The 23,800-nt window shown below is 45.1% G+C and overlaps 17 non-coding genes across 17 annotated transcripts; all 17 read left to right on the top strand.

Moving 5' to 3' along the window:
• Positions 1-687: 687 nt before the first annotated feature.
• LOC141250696 (U2 spliceosomal RNA) lies at positions 688-878 on the top strand. Its single transcript, XR_012312816.1, has one exon. It is a non-coding gene; the product is annotated as a U2 spliceosomal RNA (small nuclear RNA).
• Positions 879-3,280: 2,402 nt separating this feature from the next.
• LOC141250695 (U2 spliceosomal RNA) lies at positions 3,281-3,471 on the top strand. Its single transcript, XR_012312815.1, has one exon. It is a non-coding gene; the product is annotated as a U2 spliceosomal RNA (small nuclear RNA).
• A 1,118-nt stretch (positions 3,472-4,589) lies between these two features.
• Positions 4,590-4,780, top strand: LOC141250693 (U2 spliceosomal RNA). The gene has a single exon (XR_012312813.1). It is a non-coding gene; the product is annotated as a U2 spliceosomal RNA (small nuclear RNA).
• Positions 4,781-5,898: 1,118 nt separating this feature from the next.
• LOC141250692 (U2 spliceosomal RNA) lies at positions 5,899-6,089 on the top strand. The gene has a single exon (XR_012312812.1). It is a non-coding gene; the product is annotated as a U2 spliceosomal RNA (small nuclear RNA).
• A 1,118-nt stretch (positions 6,090-7,207) lies between these two features.
• Positions 7,208-7,398, top strand: LOC141250691 (U2 spliceosomal RNA). Its single transcript, XR_012312811.1, has one exon. It is a non-coding gene; the product is annotated as a U2 spliceosomal RNA (small nuclear RNA).
• A 1,118-nt stretch (positions 7,399-8,516) lies between these two features.
• LOC141250690 (U2 spliceosomal RNA) lies at positions 8,517-8,707 on the top strand. The gene has a single exon (XR_012312810.1). It is a non-coding gene; the product is annotated as a U2 spliceosomal RNA (small nuclear RNA).
• A 1,118-nt stretch (positions 8,708-9,825) lies between these two features.
• LOC141250689 (U2 spliceosomal RNA) lies at positions 9,826-10,016 on the top strand. Its single transcript, XR_012312809.1, has one exon. It is a non-coding gene; the product is annotated as a U2 spliceosomal RNA (small nuclear RNA).
• Positions 10,017-11,134: 1,118 nt separating this feature from the next.
• On the top strand, positions 11,135-11,325 carry LOC141250688 (U2 spliceosomal RNA). The gene has a single exon (XR_012312808.1). It is a non-coding gene; the product is annotated as a U2 spliceosomal RNA (small nuclear RNA).
• Positions 11,326-12,443: 1,118 nt separating this feature from the next.
• On the top strand, positions 12,444-12,634 carry LOC141250686 (U2 spliceosomal RNA). Its single transcript, XR_012312807.1, has one exon. It is a non-coding gene; the product is annotated as a U2 spliceosomal RNA (small nuclear RNA).
• A 1,118-nt stretch (positions 12,635-13,752) lies between these two features.
• Positions 13,753-13,943, top strand: LOC141250685 (U2 spliceosomal RNA). The gene has a single exon (XR_012312806.1). It is a non-coding gene; the product is annotated as a U2 spliceosomal RNA (small nuclear RNA).
• Positions 13,944-15,061: 1,118 nt separating this feature from the next.
• On the top strand, positions 15,062-15,252 carry LOC141250684 (U2 spliceosomal RNA). Its single transcript, XR_012312805.1, has one exon. It is a non-coding gene; the product is annotated as a U2 spliceosomal RNA (small nuclear RNA).
• Positions 15,253-16,370: 1,118 nt separating this feature from the next.
• Positions 16,371-16,561, top strand: LOC141250683 (U2 spliceosomal RNA). The gene has a single exon (XR_012312804.1). It is a non-coding gene; the product is annotated as a U2 spliceosomal RNA (small nuclear RNA).
• A 1,118-nt stretch (positions 16,562-17,679) lies between these two features.
• Positions 17,680-17,870, top strand: LOC141250719 (U2 spliceosomal RNA). The gene has a single exon (XR_012312839.1). It is a non-coding gene; the product is annotated as a U2 spliceosomal RNA (small nuclear RNA).
• A 1,118-nt stretch (positions 17,871-18,988) lies between these two features.
• Positions 18,989-19,179, top strand: LOC141250718 (U2 spliceosomal RNA). The gene has a single exon (XR_012312837.1). It is a non-coding gene; the product is annotated as a U2 spliceosomal RNA (small nuclear RNA).
• Positions 19,180-20,297: 1,118 nt separating this feature from the next.
• On the top strand, positions 20,298-20,488 carry LOC141250706 (U2 spliceosomal RNA). Its single transcript, XR_012312825.1, has one exon. It is a non-coding gene; the product is annotated as a U2 spliceosomal RNA (small nuclear RNA).
• Positions 20,489-21,606: 1,118 nt separating this feature from the next.
• LOC141250694 (U2 spliceosomal RNA) lies at positions 21,607-21,797 on the top strand. Its single transcript, XR_012312814.1, has one exon. It is a non-coding gene; the product is annotated as a U2 spliceosomal RNA (small nuclear RNA).
• A 1,105-nt stretch (positions 21,798-22,902) lies between these two features.
• LOC141250682 (U2 spliceosomal RNA) lies at positions 22,903-23,093 on the top strand. Its single transcript, XR_012312803.1, has one exon. It is a non-coding gene; the product is annotated as a U2 spliceosomal RNA (small nuclear RNA).
• Positions 23,094-23,800: the final 707 nt, after the last annotated feature.

Raw genomic sequence — 23,800 nt, 5'->3', positions numbered from 1 at the left:
GGTTACACTGCTGCGCTTAAAATTTCTTTTTTGGTTTGCTACAATGCCTTTTCTGAAACGTTGTCTCCTTCTGCTGGAACACTGACTTCTTTCATTTAATGCCTGCAGACTATAAAAGAGAACCCAACCCAAAAAGTTTGGTTGATTAGTCTGTGGCATTCTGTTAAACTGTTGCTTATGGCGGTCTCTGTGAGCTTCTCAGCGACATTCAGCCAGCCAGGTATCCTGCCTGCAGTAGATGGAATGTGGCAATGGAACGCTGGCTGCGCGTGTCATAATAGGCTCTGAGCCTTTATATACCTGTGCACAGCAGCAGCCACCTTCAGTCTGCTGCTGGACAGCCAGCAGCAGCAGCAGCAGCAGGAGAGGTATGTAATCAGGAGCCCTCCTGCTAAGGGTAGACAGCTGCTCGTTCCACCCCACCCCCCGCCTTAATTGGTTCTCCTCCCTTCCAACGGTGTTGAGGCGGGTGGGAACAGCAGGGGGTGAAGGTGCTGTGTTTAAAGAGGTGGAGTTATGCAGATCTAAAACGCGTGGATTGCAGCAGCAGCAAGCCGAAAAGTGCAGGCATGTAAGGGATCTAGAGGTTGACAACATGTCTTCTTAACGGGAGTCCAGGAGCTCATCTCCACAAATGGACTTTTTAGGATCCTTGGGTGGCTCCGTAGTTTGAAACCAATTCTGGTTATCGCTTCTCGGCCTTTTGGCTAAGATCAAGTGTAGTATCTGTTCTTATCAGTTTAATATCTGATACGTCCCCTATCTGGGGACCATATATTAAATGGATTTTTAGAACAGGGAGATGGAAAAAGAGCTTGCTCTGTCCACTCCACGCATTGACCTGGTATTGCAGTATCTCCAGGACCGGTGCACCCCTTCTTTAATGCAGTTTCTAAAATCAGAAAGAATTGAATTCAATGTTTTTTGTTCATTTTGCTTGTTTGTCGGATTTTGGGATGGACTCTTTGGCTCTGCTTTTCTTCTCCTCATTGGATTTTTCATGTTCAAAGTTGCAGAAGCCAGATTACAAGCTCATTTTGGTTCAACTTCAGCAACTGTGCATTGCATTGCCATGTAATGTGATGCAATGCTATCTTTCTAGCTCTCCCTTTCTACTTCCTTTTGGATAAACAGACATATTAGGCAAGCATTTTGGAGCTTTCACCTAAATAACTACAGGTGGTGAGATAAGCTGCACAATATAATTGACCTTTCAGTATATTGTTGCACACACACCATCTATTTAGCAAATGCCCTTGTTATCAACAGCAGCCTTTTAACCCCTTAAGCCCCGGAGCATTTTTCGTTTTTGCATTTTCGTTTTTGCTCCCCTTGTTCCCAGAGCCATAGCGTTTTTATTTTTTGGTCAATATGGCCATGTGAGGGCTTATTTTTTGCGGGACGAGATGTACTTTTCAACGCCATTACTAGTTTTATCATATCCTGTACGGGAAAACAGGAAAAAAATTCCAAGTGCGGTAAAATTGCAAAAAAAGTGCAATACCCCAGTTGTTTTTTATTTATTTTTTTTACCATGTTCACTGAATGCTAAAACTGACCTGTCCTTCTTATTCTACAGGTCATTACGAGTTCATAGACACCAAACATGTATAGGTTCTTTTATATTTAAGTGGTGAAAAAAAATTCCAAAATTTGGTAAAAAAAAAAATAAAAAAATAGCGCCATTTTCTAAGACCCGTAGCGTCTCCATTTTTCGTGATCTGGGGCTGGTTGATGGCTTATTTTTTGCGTGCCAGGCTGACGTTTTTATTGATAACATTTGGGGTAGATCCGATGTTCTGATCGCCCGTTATTGCATTTTATTGCAATTTTGCGGCGACCAAAAAACGTAATTCTGGCGTTTAGAATTTTTTTCTCGCTACGCCGTTTACCGATCGGAATAATTCTTTTTTTATTTTGATAGATCGGGCGATTCTGAACGCGGCGATACCAAATATGTGTATGTGGGTTTTTTTTTTATATATTTTATTTTGAATGGGGTGAAAGGGGGGTGATTTAAACTTTTATATTTTTTTATTTTTTTTTATATTTTTAAAAACTTTTTTTTTTTACTTTTTGCATGCTTCTATAGTCTCCATAGGAGACTAGAAGCAGCAACTGTCCGATCGCCTCTGCTACATACAGGGGACCAGCAGATCCCCTGCATGCAGCAGAAATGGTCCTGTGCTATGAGCGCCGACCACTAGGTGGCGCTCATAGCGACAAGATCATGACAACCACAGGCGTCTGCTGCAGACCCTGGGTTGTCATGCACGCCCATCGGCGACCCGCGATCACGTGACGGGGTCGCCGGTGGGCGGGGCTTATGACGCGCTACCCGGAAGCGCGCGTTAAATGCTGCTGTCGGAGATTGACAGCAGCATTTAACTGGTTAACAGCCGCGGGTGGATCGCGATTCCACCCGCGGCTGTTGCGGGCACATGTCAGCTGTAAGAATCAGCTGACATGTGCTCGGTTCAGTGAGGGCTCAGCGCCGGAGCCCTCACTGAACCGGCGGTACGCAGATATGCGTACTAATACGTCCCCGGTAAGTAAGGGGTTAAACTCACCCGAGCTAACAGGTATGTGCGCTGGTTACACTGCTGCGCTTAAAATTTCTTTTTTGGTTTGCTACAATGCCTTTTCTGAAACGTTGTCTCCTTCTGCTGGAACACTGACTTCTTTCATTTAATGCCTGCAGACTATAAAAGAGAACCCAACCCAAAAAGTTTGGTTGATTAGTCTGTGGCATTCTGTTAAACTGTTGCTTATGGCGGTCTCTGTGAGCTTCTCAGCGACATTCAGCCAGCCAGGTATCCTGCCTGCAGTAGATGGAATGTGGCAATGGAACGCTGGCTGCGCGTGTCATAATAGGCTCTGAGCCTTTATATACCTGTGCACAGCAGCAGCCACCTTCAGTCTGCTGCTGGACAGCCAGCAGCAGCAGCAGCAGCAGGAGAGGTATGTAATCAGGAGCCCTCCTGCTAAGGGTAGACAGCTGCTCGTTCCACCCCACCCCCCGCCTTAATTGGTTCTCCTCCCTTCCAACGGTGTTGAGGCGGGTGGGAACAGCAGGGGGTGAAGGTGCTGTGTTTAAAGAGGTGGAGTTATGCAGATCTAAAACGCGTGGATTGCAGCAGCAGCAAGCCGAAAAGTGCAGGCATGTAAGGGATCTAGAGGTTGACAACATGTCTTCTTAACGGGAGTCCAGGAGCTCATCTCCACAAATGGACTTTTTAGGATCCTTGGGTGGCTCCGTAGTTTGAAACCAATTCTGGTTATCGCTTCTCGGCCTTTTGGCTAAGATCAAGTGTAGTATCTGTTCTTATCAGTTTAATATCTGATACGTCCCCTATCTGGGGACCATATATTAAATGGATTTTTAGAACAGGGAGATGGAAAAAGAGCTTGCTCTGTCCACTCCACGCATTGACCTGGTATTGCAGTATCTCCAGGACCGGTGCACCCCTTCTTTAATGCAGTTTCTAAAATCAGAAAGAATTGAATTCAATGTTTTTTGTTCATTTTGCTTGTTTGTCGGATTTTGGGATGGACTCTTTGGCTCTGCTTTTCTTCTCCTCATTGGATTTTTCATGTTCAAAGTTGCAGAAGCCAGATTACAAGCTCATTTTGGTTCAACTTCAGCAACTGTGCATTGCATTGCCATGTAATGTGATGCAATGCTATCTTTCTAGCTCTCCCTTTCTACTTCCTTTTGGATAAACAGACATATTAGGCAAGCATTTTGGAGCTTTCACCTAAATAACTACAGGTGGTGAGATAAGCTGCACAATATAATTGACCTTTCAGTATATTGTTGCACACACACCATCTATTTAGCAAATGCCCTTGTTATCAACAGCAGCCTTTTAAACTCACCCGAGCTAACAGGTATGTGCGCTGGTTACACTGCTGCGCTTAAAATTTCTTTTTTGGTTTGCTACAATGCCTTTTCTGAAACGTTGTCTCCTTCTGCTGGAACACTGACTTCTTTCATTTAATGCCTGCAGACTATAAAAGAGAACCCAACCCAAAAAGTTTGGTTGATTAGTCTGTGGCATTCTGTTAAACTGTTGCTTATGGCGGTCTCTGTGAGCTTCTCAGCGACATTCAGCCAGCCAGGTATCCTGCCTGCAGTAGATGGAATGTGGCAATGGAACGCTGGCTGCGCGTGTCATAATAGGCTCTGAGCCTTTATATACCTGTGCACAGCAGCAGCCACCTTCAGTCTGCTGCTGGACAGCCAGCAGCAGCAGCAGCAGCAGGAGAGGTATGTAATCAGGAGCCCTCCTGCTAAGGGTAGACAGCTGCTCGTTCCACCCCACCCCCCGCCTTAATTGGTTCTCCTCCCTTCCAACGGTGTTGAGGCGGGTGGGAACAGCAGGGGGTGAAGGTGCTGTGTTTAAAGAGGTGGAGTTATGCAGATCTAAAACGCGTGGATTGCAGCAGCAGCAAGCCGAAAAGTGCAGGCATGTAAGGGATCTAGAGGTTGACAACATGTCTTCTTAACGGGAGTCCAGGAGCTCATCTCCACAAATGGACTTTTTAGGATCCTTGGGTGGCTCCGTAGTTTGAAACCAATTCTGGTTATCGCTTCTCGGCCTTTTGGCTAAGATCAAGTGTAGTATCTGTTCTTATCAGTTTAATATCTGATACGTCCCCTATCTGGGGACCATATATTAAATGGATTTTTAGAACAGGGAGATGGAAAAAGAGCTTGCTCTGTCCACTCCACGCATTGACCTGGTATTGCAGTATCTCCAGGACCGGTGCACCCCTTCTTTAATGCAGTTTCTAAAATCAGAAAGAATTGAATTCAATGTTTTTTGTTCATTTTGCTTGTTTGTCGGATTTTGGGATGGACTCTTTGGCTCTGCTTTTCTTCTCCTCATTGGATTTTTCATGTTCAAAGTTGCAGAAGCCAGATTACAAGCTCATTTTGGTTCAACTTCAGCAACTGTGCATTGCATTGCCATGTAATGTGATGCAATGCTATCTTTCTAGCTCTCCCTTTCTACTTCCTTTTGGATAAACAGACATATTAGGCAAGCATTTTGGAGCTTTCACCTAAATAACTACAGGTGGTGAGATAAGCTGCACAATATAATTGACCTTTCAGTATATTGTTGCACACACACCATCTATTTAGCAAATGCCCTTGTTATCAACAGCAGCCTTTTAAACTCACCCGAGCTAACAGGTATGTGCGCTGGTTACACTGCTGCGCTTAAAATTTCTTTTTTGGTTTGCTACAATGCCTTTTCTGAAACGTTGTCTCCTTCTGCTGGAACACTGACTTCTTTCATTTAATGCCTGCAGACTATAAAAGAGAACCCAACCCAAAAAGTTTGGTTGATTAGTCTGTGGCATTCTGTTAAACTGTTGCTTATGGCGGTCTCTGTGAGCTTCTCAGCGACATTCAGCCAGCCAGGTATCCTGCCTGCAGTAGATGGAATGTGGCAATGGAACGCTGGCTGCGCGTGTCATAATAGGCTCTGAGCCTTTATATACCTGTGCACAGCAGCAGCCACCTTCAGTCTGCTGCTGGACAGCCAGCAGCAGCAGCAGCAGCAGGAGAGGTATGTAATCAGGAGCCCTCCTGCTAAGGGTAGACAGCTGCTCGTTCCACCCCACCCCCCGCCTTAATTGGTTCTCCTCCCTTCCAACGGTGTTGAGGCGGGTGGGAACAGCAGGGGGTGAAGGTGCTGTGTTTAAAGAGGTGGAGTTATGCAGATCTAAAACGCGTGGATTGCAGCAGCAGCAAGCCGAAAAGTGCAGGCATGTAAGGGATCTAGAGGTTGACAACATGTCTTCTTAACGGGAGTCCAGGAGCTCATCTCCACAAATGGACGTTTTAGGATCCTTGGGTGGCTCCGTAGTTTGAAACCAATTCTGGTTATCGCTTCTCGGCCTTTTGGCTAAGATCAAGTGTAGTATCTGTTCTTATCAGTTTAATATCTGATACGTCCCCTATCTGGGGACCATATATTAAATGGATTTTTAGAACAGGGAGATGGAAAAAGAGCTTGCTCTGTCCACTCCACGCATTGACCTGGTATTGCAGTATCTCCAGGACCGGTGCACCCCTTCTTTAATGCAGTTTCTAAAATCAGAAAGAATTGAATTCAATGTTTTTTGTTCATTTTGCTTGTTTGTCGGATTTTGGGATGGACTCTTTGGCTCTGCTTTTCTTCTCCTCATTGGATTTTTCATGTTCAAAGTTGCAGAAGCCAGATTACAAGCTCATTTTGGTTCAACTTCAGCAACTGTGCATTGCATTGCCATGTAATGTGATGCAATGCTATCTTTCTAGCTCTCCCTTTCTACTTCCTTTTGGATAAACAGACATATTAGGCAAGCATTTTGGAGCTTTCACCTAAATAACTACAGGTGGTGAGATAAGCTGCACAATATAATTGACCTTTCAGTATATTGTTGCACACACACCATCTATTTAGCAAATGCCCTTGTTATCAACAGCAGCCTTTTAAACTCACCCGAGCTAACAGGTATGTGCGCTGGTTACACTGCTGCGCTTAAAATTTCTTTTTTGGTTTGCTACAATGCCTTTTCTGAAACGTTGTCTCCTTCTGCTGGAACACTGACTTCTTTCATTTAATGCCTGCAGACTATAAAAGAGAACCCAACCCAAAAAGTTTGGTTGATTAGTCTGTGGCATTCTGTTAAACTGTTGCTTATGGCGGTCTCTGTGAGCTTCTCAGCGACATTCAGCCAGCCAGGTATCCTGCCTGCAGTAGATGGAATGTGGCAATGGAACGCTGGCTGCGCGTGTCATAATAGGCTCTGAGCCTTTATATACCTGTGCACAGCAGCAGCCACCTTCAGTCTGCTGCTGGACAGCCAGCAGCAGCAGCAGCAGCAGGAGAGGTATGTAATCAGGAGCCCTCCTGCTAAGGGTAGACAGCTGCTCGTTCCACCCCACCCCCCGCCTTAATTGGTTCTCCTCCCTTCCAACGGTGTTGAGGCGGGTGGGAACAGCAGGGGGTGAAGGTGCTGTGTTTAAAGAGGTGGAGTTATGCAGATCTAAAACGCGTGGATTGCAGCAGCAGCAAGCCGAAAAGTGCAGGCATGTAAGGGATCTAGAGGTTGACAACATGTCTTCTTAACGGGAGTCCAGGAGCTCATCTCCACAAATGGACTTTTTAGGATCCTTGGGTGGCTCCGTAGTTTGAAACCAATTCTGGTTATCGCTTCTCGGCCTTTTGGCTAAGATCAAGTGTAGTATCTGTTCTTATCAGTTTAATATCTGATACGTCCCCTATCTGGGGACCATATATTAAATGGATTTTTAGAACAGGGAGATGGAAAAAGAGCTTGCTCTGTCCACTCCACGCATTGACCTGGTATTGCAGTATCTCCAGGACCGGTGCACCCCTTCTTTAATGCAGTTTCTAAAATCAGAAAGAATTGAATTCAATGTTTTTTGTTCATTTTGCTTGTTTGTCGGATTTTGGGATGGACTCTTTGGCTCTGCTTTTCTTCTCCTCATTGGATTTTTCATGTTCAAAGTTGCAGAAGCCAGATTACAAGCTCATTTTGGTTCAACTTCAGCAACTGTGCATTGCATTGCCATGTAATGTGATGCAATGCTATCTTTCTAGCTCTCCCTTTCTACTTCCTTTTGGATAAACAGACATATTAGGCAAGCATTTTGGAGCTTTCACCTAAATAACTACAGGTGGTGAGATAAGCTGCACAATATAATTGACCTTTCAGTATATTGTTGCACACACACCATCTATTTAGCAAATGCCCTTGTTATCAACAGCAGCCTTTTAAACTCACCCGAGCTAACAGGTATGTGCGCTGGTTACACTGCTGCGCTTAAAATTTCTTTTTTGGTTTGCTACAATGCCTTTTCTGAAACGTTGTCTCCTTCTGCTGGAACACTGACTTCTTTCATTTAATGCCTGCAGACTATAAAAGAGAACCCAACCCAAAAAGTTTGGTTGATTAGTCTGTGGCATTCTGTTAAACTGTTGCTTATGGCGGTCTCTGTGAGCTTCTCAGCGACATTCAGCCAGCCAGGTATCCTGCCTGCAGTAGATGGAATGTGGCAATGGAACGCTGGCTGCGCGTGTCATAATAGGCTCTGAGCCTTTATATACCTGTGCACAGCAGCAGCCACCTTCAGTCTGCTGCTGGACAGCCAGCAGCAGCAGCAGCAGCAGGAGAGGTATGTAATCAGGAGCCCTCCTGCTAAGGGTAGACAGCTGCTCGTTCCACCCCACCCCCCGCCTTAATTGGTTCTCCTCCCTTCCAACGGTGTTGAGGCGGGTGGGAACAGCAGGGGGTGAAGGTGCTGTGTTTAAAGAGGTGGAGTTATGCAGATCTAAAACGCGTGGATTGCAGCAGCAGCAAGCCGAAAAGTGCAGGCATGTAAGGGATCTAGAGGTTGACAACATGTCTTCTTAACGGGAGTCCAGGAGCTCATCTCCACAAATGGACTTTTTAGGATCCTTGGGTGGCTCCGTAGTTTGAAACCAATTCTGGTTATCGCTTCTCGGCCTTTTGGCTAAGATCAAGTGTAGTATCTGTTCTTATCAGTTTAATATCTGATACGTCCCCTATCTGGGGACCATATATTAAATGGATTTTTAGAACAGGGAGATGGAAAAAGAGCTTGCTCTGTCCACTCCACGCATTGACCTGGTATTGCAGTATCTCCAGGACCGGTGCACCCCTTCTTTAATGCAGTTTCTAAAATCAGAAAGAATTGAATTCAATGTTTTTTGTTCATTTTGCTTGTTTGTCGGATTTTGGGATGGACTCTTTGGCTCTGCTTTTCTTCTCCTCATTGGATTTTTCATGTTCAAAGTTGCAGAAGCCAGATTACAAGCTCATTTTGGTTCAACTTCAGCAACTGTGCATTGCATTGCCATGTAATGTGATGCAATGCTATCTTTCTAGCTCTCCCTTTCTACTTCCTTTTGGATAAACAGACATATTAGGCAAGCATTTTGGAGCTTTCACCTAAATAACTACAGGTGGTGAGATAAGCTGCACAATATAATTGACCTTTCAGTATATTGTTGCACACACACCATCTATTTAGCAAATGCCCTTGTTATCAACAGCAGCCTTTTAAACTCACCCGAGCTAACAGGTATGTGCGCTGGTTACACTGCTGCGCTTAAAATTTCTTTTTTGGTTTGCTACAATGCCTTTTCTGAAACGTTGTCTCCTTCTGCTGGAACACTGACTTCTTTCATTTAATGCCTGCAGACTATAAAAGAGAACCCAACCCAAAAAGTTTGGTTGATTAGTCTGTGGCATTCTGTTAAACTGTTGCTTATGGCGGTCTCTGTGAGCTTCTCAGCGACATTCAGCCAGCCAGGTATCCTGCCTGCAGTAGATGGAATGTGGCAATGGAACGCTGGCTGCGCGTGTCATAATAGGCTCTGAGCCTTTATATACCTGTGCACAGCAGCAGCCACCTTCAGTCTGCTGCTGGACAGCCAGCAGCAGCAGCAGCAGCAGGAGAGGTATGTAATCAGGAGCCCTCCTGCTAAGGGTAGACAGCTGCTCGTTCCACCCCACCCCCCGCCTTAATTGGTTCTCCTCCCTTCCAACGGTGTTGAGGCGGGTGGGAACAGCAGGGGGTGAAGGTGCTGTGTTTAAAGAGGTGGAGTTATGCAGATCTAAAACGCGTGGATTGCAGCAGCAGCAAGCCGAAAAGTGCAGGCATGTAAGGGATCTAGAGGTTGACAACATGTCTTCTTAACGGGAGTCCAGGAGCTCATCTCCACAAATGGACTTTTTAGGATCCTTGGGTGGCTCCGTAGTTTGAAACCAATTCTGGTTATCGCTTCTCGGCCTTTTGGCTAAGATCAAGTGTAGTATCTGTTCTTATCAGTTTAATATCTGATACGTCCCCTATCTGGGGACCATATATTAAATGGATTTTTAGAACAGGGAGATGGAAAAAGAGCTTGCTCTGTCCACTCCACGCATTGACCTGGTATTGCAGTATCTCCAGGACCGGTGCACCCCTTCTTTAATGCAGTTTCTAAAATCAGAAAGAATTGAATTCAATGTTTTTTGTTCATTTTGCTTGTTTGTCGGATTTTGGGATGGACTCTTTGGCTCTGCTTTTCTTCTCCTCATTGGATTTTTCATGTTCAAAGTTGCAGAAGCCAGATTACAAGCTCATTTTGGTTCAACTTCAGCAACTGTGCATTGCATTGCCATGTAATGTGATGCAATGCTATCTTTCTAGCTCTCCCTTTCTACTTCCTTTTGGATAAACAGACATATTAGGCAAGCATTTTGGAGCTTTCACCTAAATAACTACAGGTGGTGAGATAAGCTGCACAATATAATTGACCTTTCAGTATATTGTTGCACACACACCATCTATTTAGCAAATGCCCTTGTTATCAACAGCAGCCTTTTAAACTCACCCGAGCTAACAGGTATGTGCGCTGGTTACACTGCTGCGCTTAAAATTTCTTTTTTGGTTTGCTACAATGCCTTTTCTGAAACGTTGTCTCCTTCTGCTGGAACACTGACTTCTTTCATTTAATGCCTGCAGACTATAAAAGAGAACCCAACCCAAAAAGTTTGGTTGATTAGTCTGTGGCATTCTGTTAAACTGTTGCTTATGGCGGTCTCTGTGAGCTTCTCAGCGACATTCAGCCAGCCAGGTATCCTGCCTGCAGTAGATGGAATGTGGCAATGGAACGCTGGCTGCGCGTGTCATAATAGGCTCTGAGCCTTTATATACCTGTGCACAGCAGCAGCCACCTTCAGTCTGCTGCTGGACAGCCAGCAGCAGCAGCAGCAGCAGGAGAGGTATGTAATCAGGAGCCCTCCTGCTAAGGGTAGACAGCTGCTCGTTCCACCCCACCCCCCGCCTTAATTGGTTCTCCTCCCTTCCAACGGTGTTGAGGCGGGTGGGAACAGCAGGGGGTGAAGGTGCTGTGTTTAAAGAGGTGGAGTTATGCAGATCTAAAACGCGTGGATTGCAGCAGCAGCAAGCCGAAAAGTGCAGGCATGTAAGGGATCTAGAGGTTGACAACATGTCTTCTTAACGGGAGTCCAGGAGCTCATCTCCACAAATGGACTTTTTAGGATCCTTGGGTGGCTCCGTAGTTTGAAACCAATTCTGGTTATCGCTTCTCGGCCTTTTGGCTAAGATCAAGTGTAGTATCTGTTCTTATCAGTTTAATATCTGATACGTCCCCTATCTGGGGACCATATATTAAATGGATTTTTAGAACAGGGAGATGGAAAAAGAGCTTGCTCTGTCCACTCCACGCATTGACCTGGTATTGCAGTATCTCCAGGACCGGTGCACCCCTTCTTTAATGCAGTTTCTAAAATCAGAAAGAATTGAATTCAATGTTTTTTGTTCATTTTGCTTGTTTGTCGGATTTTGGGATGGACTCTTTGGCTCTGCTTTTCTTCTCCTCATTGGATTTTTCATGTTCAAAGTTGCAGAAGCCAGATTACAAGCTCATTTTGGTTCAACTTCAGCAACTGTGCATTGCATTGCCATGTAATGTGATGCAATGCTATCTTTCTAGCTCTCCCTTTCTACTTCCTTTTGGATAAACAGACATATTAGGCAAGCATTTTGGAGCTTTCACCTAAATAACTACAGGTGGTGAGATAAGCTGCACAATATAATTGACCTTTCAGTATATTGTTGCACACACACCATCTATTTAGCAAATGCCCTTGTTATCAACAGCAGCCTTTTAAACTCACCCGAGCTAACAGGTATGTGCGCTGGTTACACTGCTGCGCTTAAAATTTCTTTTTTGGTTTGCTACAATGCCTTTTCTGAAACGTTGTCTCCTTCTGCTGGAACACTGACTTCTTTCATTTAATGCCTGCAGACTATAAAAGAGAACCCAACCCAAAAAGTTTGGTTGATTAGTCTGTGGCATTCTGTTAAACTGTTGCTTATGGCGGTCTCTGTGAGCTTCTCAGCGACATTCAGCCAGCCAGGTATCCTGCCTGCAGTAGATGGAATGTGGCAATGGAACGCTGGCTGCGCGTGTCATAATAGGCTCTGAGCCTTTATATACCTGTGCACAGCAGCAGCCACCTTCAGTCTGCTGCTGGACAGCCAGCAGCAGCAGCAGCAGCAGGAGAGGTATGTAATCAGGAGCCCTCCTGCTAAGGGTAGACAGCTGCTCGTTCCACCCCACCCCCCGCCTTAATTGGTTCTCCTCCCTTCCAACGGTGTTGAGGCGGGTGGGAACAGCAGGGGGTGAAGGTGCTGTGTTTAAAGAGGTGGAGTTATGCAGATCTAAAACGCGTGGATTGCAGCAGCAGCAAGCCGAAAAGTGCAGGCATGTAAGGGATCTAGAGGTTGACAACATGTCTTCTTAACGGGAGTCCAGGAGCTCATCTCCACAAATGGACTTTTTAGGATCCTTGGGTGGCTCCGTAGTTTGAAACCAATTCTGGTTATCGCTTCTCGGCCTTTTGGCTAAGATCAAGTGTAGTATCTGTTCTTATCAGTTTAATATCTGATACGTCCCCTATCTGGGGACCATATATTAAATGGATTTTTAGAACAGGGAGATGGAAAAAGAGCTTGCTCTGTCCACTCCACGCATTGACCTGGTATTGCAGTATCTCCAGGACCGGTGCACCCCTTCTTTAATGCAGTTTCTAAAATCAGAAAGAATTGAATTCAATGTTTTTTGTTCATTTTGCTTGTTTGTCGGATTTTGGGATGGACTCTTTGGCTCTGCTTTTCTTCTCCTCATTGGATTTTTCATGTTCAAAGTTGCAGAAGCCAGATTACAAGCTCATTTTGGTTCAACTTCAGCAACTGTGCATTGCATTGCCATGTAATGTGATGCAATGCTATCTTTCTAGCTCTCCCTTTCTACTTCCTTTTGGATAAACAGACATATTAGGCAAGCATTTTGGAGCTTTCACCTAAATAACTACAGGTGGTGAGATAAGCTGCACAATATAATTGACCTTTCAGTATATTGTTGCACACACACCATCTATTTAGCAAATGCCCTTGTTATCAACAGCAGCCTTTTAAACTCACCCGAGCTAACAGGTATGTGCGCTGGTTACACTGCTGCGCTTAAAATTTCTTTTTTGGTTTGCTACAATGCCTTTTCTGAAACGTTGTCTCCTTCTGCTGGAACACTGACTTCTTTCATTTAATGCCTGCAGACTATAAAAGAGAACCCAACCCAAAAAGTTTGGTTGATTAGTCTGTGGCATTCTGTTAAACTGTTGCTTATGGCGGTCTCTGTGAGCTTCTCAGCGACATTCAGCCAGCCAGGTATCCTGCCTGCAGTAGATGGAATGTGGCAATGGAACGCTGGCTGCGCGTGTCATAATAGGCTCTGAGCCTTTATATACCTGTGCACAGCAGCAGCCACCTTCAGTCTGCTGCTGGACAGCCAGCAGCAGCAGCAGCAGCAGGAGAGGTATGTAATCAGGAGCCCTCCTGCTAAGGGTAGACAGCTGCTCGTTCCACCCCACCCCCCGCCTTAATTGGTTCTCCTCCCTTCCAACGGTGTTGAGGCGGGTGGGAACAGCAGGGGGTGAAGGTGCTGTGTTTAAAGAGGTGGAGTTATGCAGATCTAAAACGCGTGGATTGCAGCAGCAGCAAGCCGAAAAGTGCAGGCATGTAAGGGATCTAGAGGTTGACAACATGTCTTCTTAACGGGAGTCCAGGAGCTCATCTCCACAAATGGACTTTTTAGGATCCTTGGGTGGCTCCGTAGTTTGAAACCAATTCTGGTTATCGCTTCTCGGCCTTTTGGCTAAGATCAAGTGTAGTATCTGTTCTTATCAGTTTAATATCTGATACGTCCCCTATCTGGGGACCATATATTAAATGGATTTTTAGAACAGGGAGATGGAAAAAGAGCTTGCTCTGTCCACTCCACGCATTGACCTGGTATTGCAGTATCTCCAGGACCGGTGCACCCCTTCTTTAATGCAGTTTCTAAAATCAGAAAGAATTGAATTCAATGTTTTTTGTTCATTTTGCTTGTTTGTCGGATTTTGGGATGGACTCTTTGGCTCTGCTTTTCTTCTCCTCATTGGATTTTTCATGTTCAAAGTTGCAGAAGCCAGATTACAAGCTCATTTTGGTTCAACTTCAGCAACTGTGCATTGCATTGCCATGTAATGTGATGCAATGCTATCTTTCTAGCTCTCCCTTTCTACTTCCTTTTGGATAAACAGACATATTAGGCAAGCATTTTGGAGCTTTCACCTAAATAACTACAGGTGGTGAGATAAGCTGCACAATATAATTGACCTTTCAGTATATTGTTGCACACACACCATCTATTTAGCAAATGCCCTTGTTATCAACAGCAGCCTTTTAAACTCACCCGAGCTAACAGGTATGTGCGCTGGTTACACTGCTGCGCTTAAAATTTCTTTTTTGGTTTGCTACAATGCCTTTTCTGAAACGTTGTCTCCTTCTGCTGGAACACTGACTTCTTTCATTTAATGCCTGCAGACTATAAAAGAGAACCCAACCCAAAAAGTTTGGTTGATTAGTCTGTGGCATTCTGTTAAACTGTTGCTTATGGCGGTCTCTGTGAGCTTCTCAGCGACATTCAGCCAGCCAGGTATCCTGCCTGCAGTAGATGGAATGTGGCAATGGAACGCTGGCTGCGCGTGTCATAATAGGCTCTGAGCCTTTATATACCTGTGCACAGCAGCAGCCACCTTCAGTCTGCTGCTGGACAGCCAGCAGCAGCAGCAGCAGCAGGAGAGGTATGTAATCAGGAGCCCTCCTGCTAAGGGTAGACAGCTGCTCGTTCCACCCCACCCCCCGCCTTAATTGGTTCTCCTCCCTTCCAACGGTGTTGAGGCGGGTGGGAACAGCAGGGGGTGAAGGTGCTGTGTTTAAAGAGGTGGAGTTATGCAGATCTAAAACGCGTGGATTGCAGCAGCAGCAAGCCGAAAAGTGCAGGCATGTAAGGGATCTAGAGGTTGACAACATGTCTTCTTAACGGGAGTCCAGGAGCTCATCTCCACAAATGGACTTTTTAGGATCCTTGGGTGGCTCCGTAGTTTGAAACCAATTCTGGTTATCGCTTCTCGGCCTTTTGGCTAAGATCAAGTGTAGTATCTGTTCTTATCAGTTTAATATCTGATACGTCCCCTATCTGGGGACCATATATTAAATGGATTTTTAGAACAGGGAGATGGAAAAAGAGCTTGCTCTGTCCACTCCACGCATTGACCTGGTATTGCAGTATCTCCAGGACCGGTGCACCCCTTCTTTAATGCAGTTTCTAAAATCAGAAAGAATTGAATTCAATGTTTTTTGTTCATTTTGCTTGTTTGTCGGATTTTGGGATGGACTCTTTGGCTCTGCTTTTCTTCTCCTCATTGGATTTTTCATGTTCAAAGTTGCAGAAGCCAGATTACAAGCTCATTTTGGTTCAACTTCAGCAACTGTGCATTGCATTGCCATGTAATGTGATGCAATGCTATCTTTCTAGCTCTCCCTTTCTACTTCCTTTTGGATAAACAGACATATTAGGCAAGCATTTTGGAGCTTTCACCTAAATAACTACAGGTGGTGAGATAAGCTGCACAATATAATTGACCTTTCAGTATATTGTTGCACACACACCATCTATTTAGCAAATGCCCTTGTTATCAACAGCAGCCTTTTAAACTCACCCGAGCTAACAGGTATGTGCGCTGGTTACACTGCTGCGCTTAAAATTTCTTTTTTGGTTTGCTACAATGCCTTTTCTGAAACGTTGTCTCCTTCTGCTGGAACACTGACTTCTTTCATTTAATGCCTGCAGACTATAAAAGAGAACCCAACCCAAAAAGTTTGGTTGATTAGTCTGTGGCATTCTGTTAAACTGTTGCTTATGGCGGTCTCTGTGAGCTTCTCAGCGACATTCAGCCAGCCAGGTATCCTGCCTGCAGTAGATGGAATGTGGCAATGGAACGCTGGCTGCGCGTGTCATAATAGGCTCTGAGCCTTTATATACCTGTGCACAGCAGCAGCCACCTTCAGTCTGCTGCTGGACAGCCAGCAGCAGCAGCAGCAGCAGGAGAGGTATGTAATCAGGAGCCCTCCTGCTAAGGGTAGACAGCTGCTCGTTCCACCCCACCCCCCGCCTTAATTGGTTCTCCTCCCTTCCAACGGTGTTGAGGCGGGTGGGAACAGCAGGGGGTGAAGGTGCTGTGTTTAAAGAGGTGGAGTTATGCAGATCTAAAACGCGTGGATTGCAGCAGCAGCAAGCCGAAAAGTGCAGGCATGTAAGGGATCTAGAGGTTGACAACATGTCTTCTTAACGGGAGTCCAGGAGCTCATCTCCACAAATGGACTTTTTAGGATCCTTGGGTGGCTCCGTAGTTTGAAACCAATTCTGGTTATCGCTTCTCGGCCTTTTGGCTAAGATCAAGTGTAGTATCTGTTCTTATCAGTTTAATATCTGATACGTCCCCTATCTGGGGACCATATATTAAATGGATTTTTAGAACAGGGAGATGGAAAAAGAGCTTGCTCTGTCCACTCCACGCATTGACCTGGTATTGCAGTATCTCCAGGACCGGTGCACCCCTTCTTTAATGCAGTTTCTAAAATCAGAAAGAATTGAATTCAATGTTTTTTGTTCATTTTGCTTGTTTGTCGGATTTTGGGATGGACTCTTTGGCTCTGCTTTTCTTCTCCTCATTGGATTTTTCATGTTCAAAGTTGCAGAAGCCAGATTACAAGCTCATTTTGGTTCAACTTCAGCAACTGTGCATTGCATTGCCATGTAATGTGATGCAATGCTATCTTTCTAGCTCTCCCTTTCTACTTCCTTTTGGATAAACAGACATATTAGGCAAGCATTTTGGAGCTTTCACCTAAATAACTACAGGTGGTGAGATAAGCTGCACAATATAATTGACCTTTCAGTATATTGTTGCACACACACCATCTATTTAGCAAATGCCCTTGTTATCAACAGCAGCCTTTTAAACTCACCCGAGCTAACAGGTATGTGCGCTGGTTACACTGCTGCGCTTAAAATTTCTTTTTTGGTTTGCTACAATGCCTTTTCTGAAACGTTGTCTCCTTCTGCTGGAACACTGACTTCTTTCATTTAATGCCTGCAGACTATAAAAGAGAACCCAACCCAAAAAGTTTGGTTGATTAGTCTGTGGCATTCTGTTAAACTGTTGCTTATGGCGGTCTCTGTGAGCTTCTCAGCGACATTCAGCCAGCCAGGTATCCTGCCTGCAGTAGATGGAATGTGGCAATGGAACGCTGGCTGCGCGTGTCATAATAGGCTCTGAGCCTTTATATACCTGTGCACAGCAGCAGCCACCTTCAGTCTGCTGCTGGACAGCCAGCAGCAGCAGCAGCAGCAGGAGAGGTATGTAATCAGGAGCCCTCCTGCTAAGGGTAGACAGCTGCTCGTTCCACCCCACCCCCCGCCTTAATTGGTTCTCCTCCCTTCCAACGGTGTTGAGGCGGGTGGGAACAGCAGGGGGTGAAGGTGCTGTGTTTAAAGAGGTGGAGTTATGCAGATCTAAAACGCGTGGATTGCAGCAGCAGCAAGCCGAAAAGTGCAGGCATGTAAGGGATCTAGAGGTTGACAACATGTCTTCTTAACGGGAGTCCAGGAGCTCATCTCCACAAATGGACTTTTTAGGATCCTTGGGTGGCTCCGTAGTTTGAAACCAATTCTGGTTATCGCTTCTCGGCCTTTTGGCTAAGATCAAGTGTAGTATCTGTTCTTATCAGTTTAATATCTGATACGTCCCCTATCTGGGGACCATATATTAAATGGATTTTTAGAACAGGGAGATGGAAAAAGAGCTTGCTCTGTCCACTCCACGCATTGACCTGGTATTGCAGTATCTCCAGGACCGGTGCACCCCTTCTTTAATGCAGTTTCTAAAATCAGAAAGAATTGAATTCAATGTTTTTTGTTCATTTTGCTTGTTTGTCGGATTTTGGGATGGACTCTTTGGCTCTGCTTTTCTTCTCCTCATTGGATTTTTCATGTTCAAAGTTGCAGAAGCCAGATTACAAGCTCATTTTGGTTCAACTTCAGCAACTGTGCATTGCATTGCCATGTAATGTGATGCAATGCTATCTTTCTAGCTCTCCCTTTCTACTTCCTTTTGGATAAACAGACATATTAGGCAAGCATTTTGGAGCTTTCACCTAAATAACTACAGGTGGTGAGATAAGCTGCACAATATAATTGACCTTTCAGTATATTGTTGCACACACACCATCTATTTAGCAAATGCCCTTGTTATCAACAGCAGCCTTTTAAACTCACCCGAGCTAACAGGTATGTGCGCTGGTTACACTGCTGCGCTTAAAATTTCTTTTTTGGTTTGCTACAATGCCTTTTCTGAAACGTTGTCTCCTTCTGCTGGAACACTGACTTCTTTCATTTAATGCCTGCAGACTATAAAAGAGAACCCAACCCAAAAAGTTTGGTTGATTAGTCTGTGGCATTCTGTTAAACTGTTGCTTATGGCGGTCTCTGTGAGCTTCTCAGCGACATTCAGCCAGCCAGGTATCCTGCCTGCAGTAGATGGAATGTGGCAATGGAACGCTGGCTGCGCGTGTCATAATAGGCTCTGAGCCTTTATATACCTGTGCACAGCAGCAGCCACCTTCAGTCTGCTGCTGGACAGCCAGCAGCAGCAGCAGCAGCAGGAGAGGTATGTAATCAGGAGCCCTCCTGCTAAGGGTAGACAGCTGCTCGTTCCACCCCACCCCCCGCCTTAATTGGTTCTCCTCCCTTCCAACGGTGTTGAGGCGGGTGGGAACAGCAGGGGGTGAAGGTGCTGTGTTTAAAGAGGTGGAGTTATGCAGATCTAAAACGCGTGGATTGCAGCAGCAGCAAGCCGAAAAGTGCAGGCATGTAAGGGATCTAGAGGTTGACAACATGTCTTCTTAACGGGAGTCCAGGAGCTCATCTCCACAAATGGACTTTTTAGGATCCTTGGGTGGCTCCGTAGTTTGAAACCAATTCTGGTTATCGCTTCTCGGCCTTTTGGCTAAGATCAAGTGTAGTATCTGTTCTTATCAGTTTAATATCTGATACGTCCCCTATCTGGGGACCATATATTAAATGGATTTTTAGAACAGGGAGATGGAAAAAGAGCTTGCTCTGTCCACTCCACGCATTGACCTGGTATTGCAGTATCTCCAGGACCGGTGCACCCCTTCTTTAATGCAGTTTCTAAAATCAGAAAGAATTGAATTCAATGTTTTTTGTTCATTTTGCTTGTTTGTCGGATTTTGGGATGGACTCTTTGGCTCTGCTTTTCTTCTCCTCATTGGATTTTTCATGTTCAAAGTTGCAGAAGCCAGATTACAAGCTCATTTTGGTTCAACTTCAGCAACTGTGCATTGCATTGCCATGTAATGTGATGCAATGCTATCTTTCTAGCTCTCCCTTTCTACTTCCTTTTGGATAAACAGACATATTAGGCAAGCATTTTGGAGCTTTCACCTAAATAACTACAGGTGGTGAGATAAGCTGCACAATATAATTGACCTTTCAGTATATTGTTGCACACACACCATCTATTTAGCAAATGCCCTTGTTATCAACAGCAGCCTTTTAAACTCACCCGAGCTAACAGGTATGTGCGCTGGTTACACTGCTGCGCTTAAAATTTCTTTTTTGGTTTGCTACAATGCCTTTTCTGAAACGTTGTCTCCTTCTGCTGGAACACTGACTTCTTTCATTTAATGCCTGCAGACTATAAAAGAGAACCCAACCCAAAAAGTTTGGTTGATTAGTCTGTGGCATTCTGTTAAACTGTTGCTTATGGCGGTCTCTGTGAGCTTCTCAGCGACATTCAGCCAGCCAGGTATCCTGCCTGCAGTAGATGGAATGTGGCAATGGAACGCTGGCTGCGCGTGTCATAATAGGCTCTGAGCCTTTATATACCTGTGCACAGCAGCAGCCACCTTCAGTCTGCTGCTGGACAGCCAGCAGCAGCAGCAGCAGCAGGAGAGGTATGTAATCAGGAGCCCTCCTGCTAAGGGTAGACAGCTGCTCGTTCCACCCCACCCCCCGCCTTAATTGGTTCTCCTCCCTTCCAACGGTGTTGAGGCGGGTGGGAACAGCAGGGGGTGAAGGTGCTGTGTTTAAAGAGGTGGAGTTATGCAGATCTAAAACGCGTGGATTGCAGCAGCAGCAAGCCGAAAAGTGCAGGCATGTAAGGGATCTAGAGGTTGACAACATGTCTTCTTAACGGGAGTCCAGGAGCTCATCTCCACAAATGGACTTTTTAGGATCCTTGGGTGGCTCCGTAGTTTGAAACCAATTCTGGTTATCGCTTCTCGGCCTTTTGGCTAAGATCAAGTGTAGTATCTGTTCTTATCAGTTTAATATCTGATACGTCCCCTATCTGGGGACCATATATTAAATGGATTTTTAGAACAGGGAGATGGAAAAAGAGCTTGCTCTGTCCACTCCACGCATTGACCTGGTATTGCAGTATCTCCAGGACCGGTGCACCCCTTCTTTAATGCAGTTTCTAAAATCAGAAAGAATTGAATTCAATGTTTTTTGTTCATTTTGCTTGTTTGTCGGATTTTGGGATGGACTCTTTGGCTCTGCTTTTCTTCTCCTCATTGGATTTTTCATGTTCAAAGTTGCAGAAGCCAGATTACAAGCTCATTTTGGTTCAACTTCAGCAACTGTGCATTGCATTGCCATGTAATGTGATGCAATGCTATCTTTCTAGCTCTCCCTTTCTACTTCCTTTTGGATAAACAGACATATTAGGCAAGCATTTTGGAGCTTTCACCTAAATAACTACAGGTGGTGAGATAAGCTGCACAATATAATTGACCTTTCAGTATATTGTTGCACACACACCATCTATTTAGCAAATGCCCTTGTTATCAACAGCAGCCTTTTAAACTCACCCGAGCTAACAGGTATGTGCGCTGGTTACACTGCTGCGCTTAAAATTTCTTTTTTGGTTTGCTACAATGCCTTTTCTGAAACGTTGTCTCCTTCTGCTGGAACACTGACTTCTTTCATTTAATGCCTGCAGACTATAAAAGAGAACCCAACCCAAAAAGTTTGGTTGATTAGTCTGTGGCATTCTGTTAAACTGTTGCTTATGGCGGTCTCTGTGAGCTTCTCAGCGACATTCAGCCAGCCAGGTATCCTGCCTGCAGTAGATGGAATGTGGCAATGGAACGCTGGCTGCGCGTGTCATAATAGGCTCTGAGCCTTTATATACCTGTGCACAGCAGCAGCCACCTTCAGTCTGCTGCTGGACAGCCAGCAGCAGCAGCAGCAGCAGGAGAGGTATGTAATCAGGAGCCCTCCTGCTAAGGGTAGACAGCTGCTCGTTCCACCCCACCCCCCGCCTTAATTGGTTCTCCTCCCTTCCAACGGTGTTGAGGCGGGTGGGAACAGCAGGGGGTGAAGGTGCTGTGTTTAAAGAGGTGGAGTTATGCAGATCTAAAACGCGTGGATTGCAGCAGCAGCAAGCCGAAAAGTGCAGGCATGTAAGGGATCTAGAGGTTGACAACATGTCTTCTTAACGGGAGTCCAGGAGCTCATCTCCACAAATGGACTTTTTAGGATCCTTGGGTGGCTCCGTAGTTTGAAACCAATTCTGGTTATCGCTTCTCGGCCTTTTGGCTAAGATCAAGTGTAGTATCTGTTCTTATCAGTTTAATATCTGATACGTCCCCTATCTGGGGACCATATATTAAATGGATTTTTAGAACAGGGAGATGGAAAAAGAGCTTGCTCTGTCCACTCCACGCATTGACCTGGTATTGCAGTATCTCCAGGACCGGTGCACCCCTTCTTTAATGCAGTTTCTAAAATCAGAAAGAATTGAATTCAATGTTTTTTGTTCATTTTGCTTGTTTGTCGGATTTTGGGATGGACTCTTTGGCTCTGCTTTTCTTCTCCTCATTGGATTTTTCATGTTCAAAGTTGCAGAAGCCAGATTACAAGCTCATTTTGGTTCAACTTCAGCAACTGTGCATTGCATTGCCATGTAATGTGATGCAATGCTATCTTTCTAGCTCTCCCTTTCTACTTCCTTTTGGATAAACAGACATATTAGGCAAGCATTTTGGAGCTTTCACCTAAATAACTACAGGTGGTGAGATAAGCTGCACACCTTTCAGTATATTGTTGCACACACACCATCTATTTAGCAAATGCCCTTGTTATCAACAGCAGCCTTTTAAACTCACCCGAGCTAACAGGTATGTGCGCTGGTTACACTGCTGCGCTTAAAATTTCTTTTTTGGTTTGCTACAATGCCTTTTCTGAAACGTTGTCTCCTTCTGCTGCACTGACTTCTTTCATTTAATGCCTGCAGACTATAAAAGAGAACCCAACCCAAAAAGTTTGGTTGATTAGTCTGTGGCATTCTGTTAAACTGTTGCTTATGGCGGTCTCTGTGAGCTTCTCAGCGACATTCAGCCAGCCAGGTATCCTGCCTGCAGTAGATGGAATGTGGCAATGGAACGCTGGCTGCGCGTGTCATAATAGGCTCTGAGCCTTTATATACCTGTGCACAGCAGCAGCCACCTTCAGTCTGCTGCTGGACAGCCAGCAGCAGCAGCAGCAGCAGGAGAGGTATGTAATCAGGAGCCCTCCTGCTAAGGGTAGACAGCTGCTCGTTCCACCCCACCCCCCGCCTTAATTGGTTCTCCTCCCTTCCAACGGTGTTGAGGCGGGTGGGAACAGCAGGGGGTGAAGGTGCTGTGTTTAAAGAGGTGGAGTTATGCAGATCTAAAACGCGTGGATTGCAGCAGCAGCAAGCCGAAAAGTGCAGGCATGTAAGGGATCTAGAGGTTGACAACATGTCTTCTTAACGGGAGTCCAGGAGCTCATCTCCACAAATGGACTTTTTAGGATCCTTGGGTGGCTCCGTAGTTTGAAACCAATTCTGGTTATCGCTTCTCGGCCTTTTGGCTAAGATCAAGTGTAGTATCTGTTCTTATCAGTTTAATATCTGATACGTCCCCTATCTGGGGACCATATATTAAATGGATTTTTAGAACAGGGAGATGGAAAAAGAGCTTGCTCTGTCCACTCCACGCATTGACCTGGTATTGCAGTATCTCCAGGACCGGTGCACCCCTTCTTTAATGCAGTTTCTAAAATCAGAAAGAATTGAATTCAATGTTTTTTGTTCATTTTGCTTGTTTGTCGGATTTTGGGATGGACTCTTTGGCTCTGCTTTTCTTCTCCTCATTGGATTTTTCATGTTCAAAGTTGCAGAAGCCAGATTACAAGCTCATTTTGGTTCAACTTCAGCAACTGTGCATTGCATTGCCATGTAATGTGATGCAATGCTATCTTTCTAGCTCTCCCTTTCTACTTCCTTTTGGATAAACAGACATATTAGGCAAGCATTTTGGAGCTTTCACCTAAATAACTACAGGTGGTGAGATAAGCTGCACAATATAATTGACCTTTCAGTATATTGTTGCACACACACCATCTATTTAGCAAATGCCCTTGTTATCAACAGCAGCCTTTTAAACTCACCCGAGCTAACAGGTATGTGCGCTGGTTACACTGCTGCGCTTAAAATTTCTTTTTTGGTTTGCTACAATGCCTTTTCTGAAACGTTGTCTCCTTCTGCTGGAACACTGACTTCTTTCATTTAATGCCTGCAGACTATAAAAGAGAACCCAACCCAAAAAGTTTGGTTGATTAGTCTGTGGCATTCTGTTAAACTGTTGCTTATGGCGGTCTCTGTGAGCTTCTCAGCGACATTCAGCCAGCCAGGTATCCTGCCTGCAGTAGATGGAATGTGGCAATGGAACGCTGGCTGCGCGTGTCAT

The sequence above is a fragment of the Phyllobates terribilis genome, unplaced genomic scaffold, assembly GCF_046119375.1.
Source record: "Phyllobates terribilis strain yellow unplaced genomic scaffold, ASM4611937v1 Scaffold_6046__1_contigs__length_47164, whole genome shotgun sequence".
Classification (NCBI taxonomy): Eukaryota; Metazoa; Chordata; class Amphibia; order Anura; family Dendrobatidae; genus Phyllobates; species Phyllobates terribilis.
This window is presented reverse-complemented; position numbering and strand designations above follow the sequence as displayed.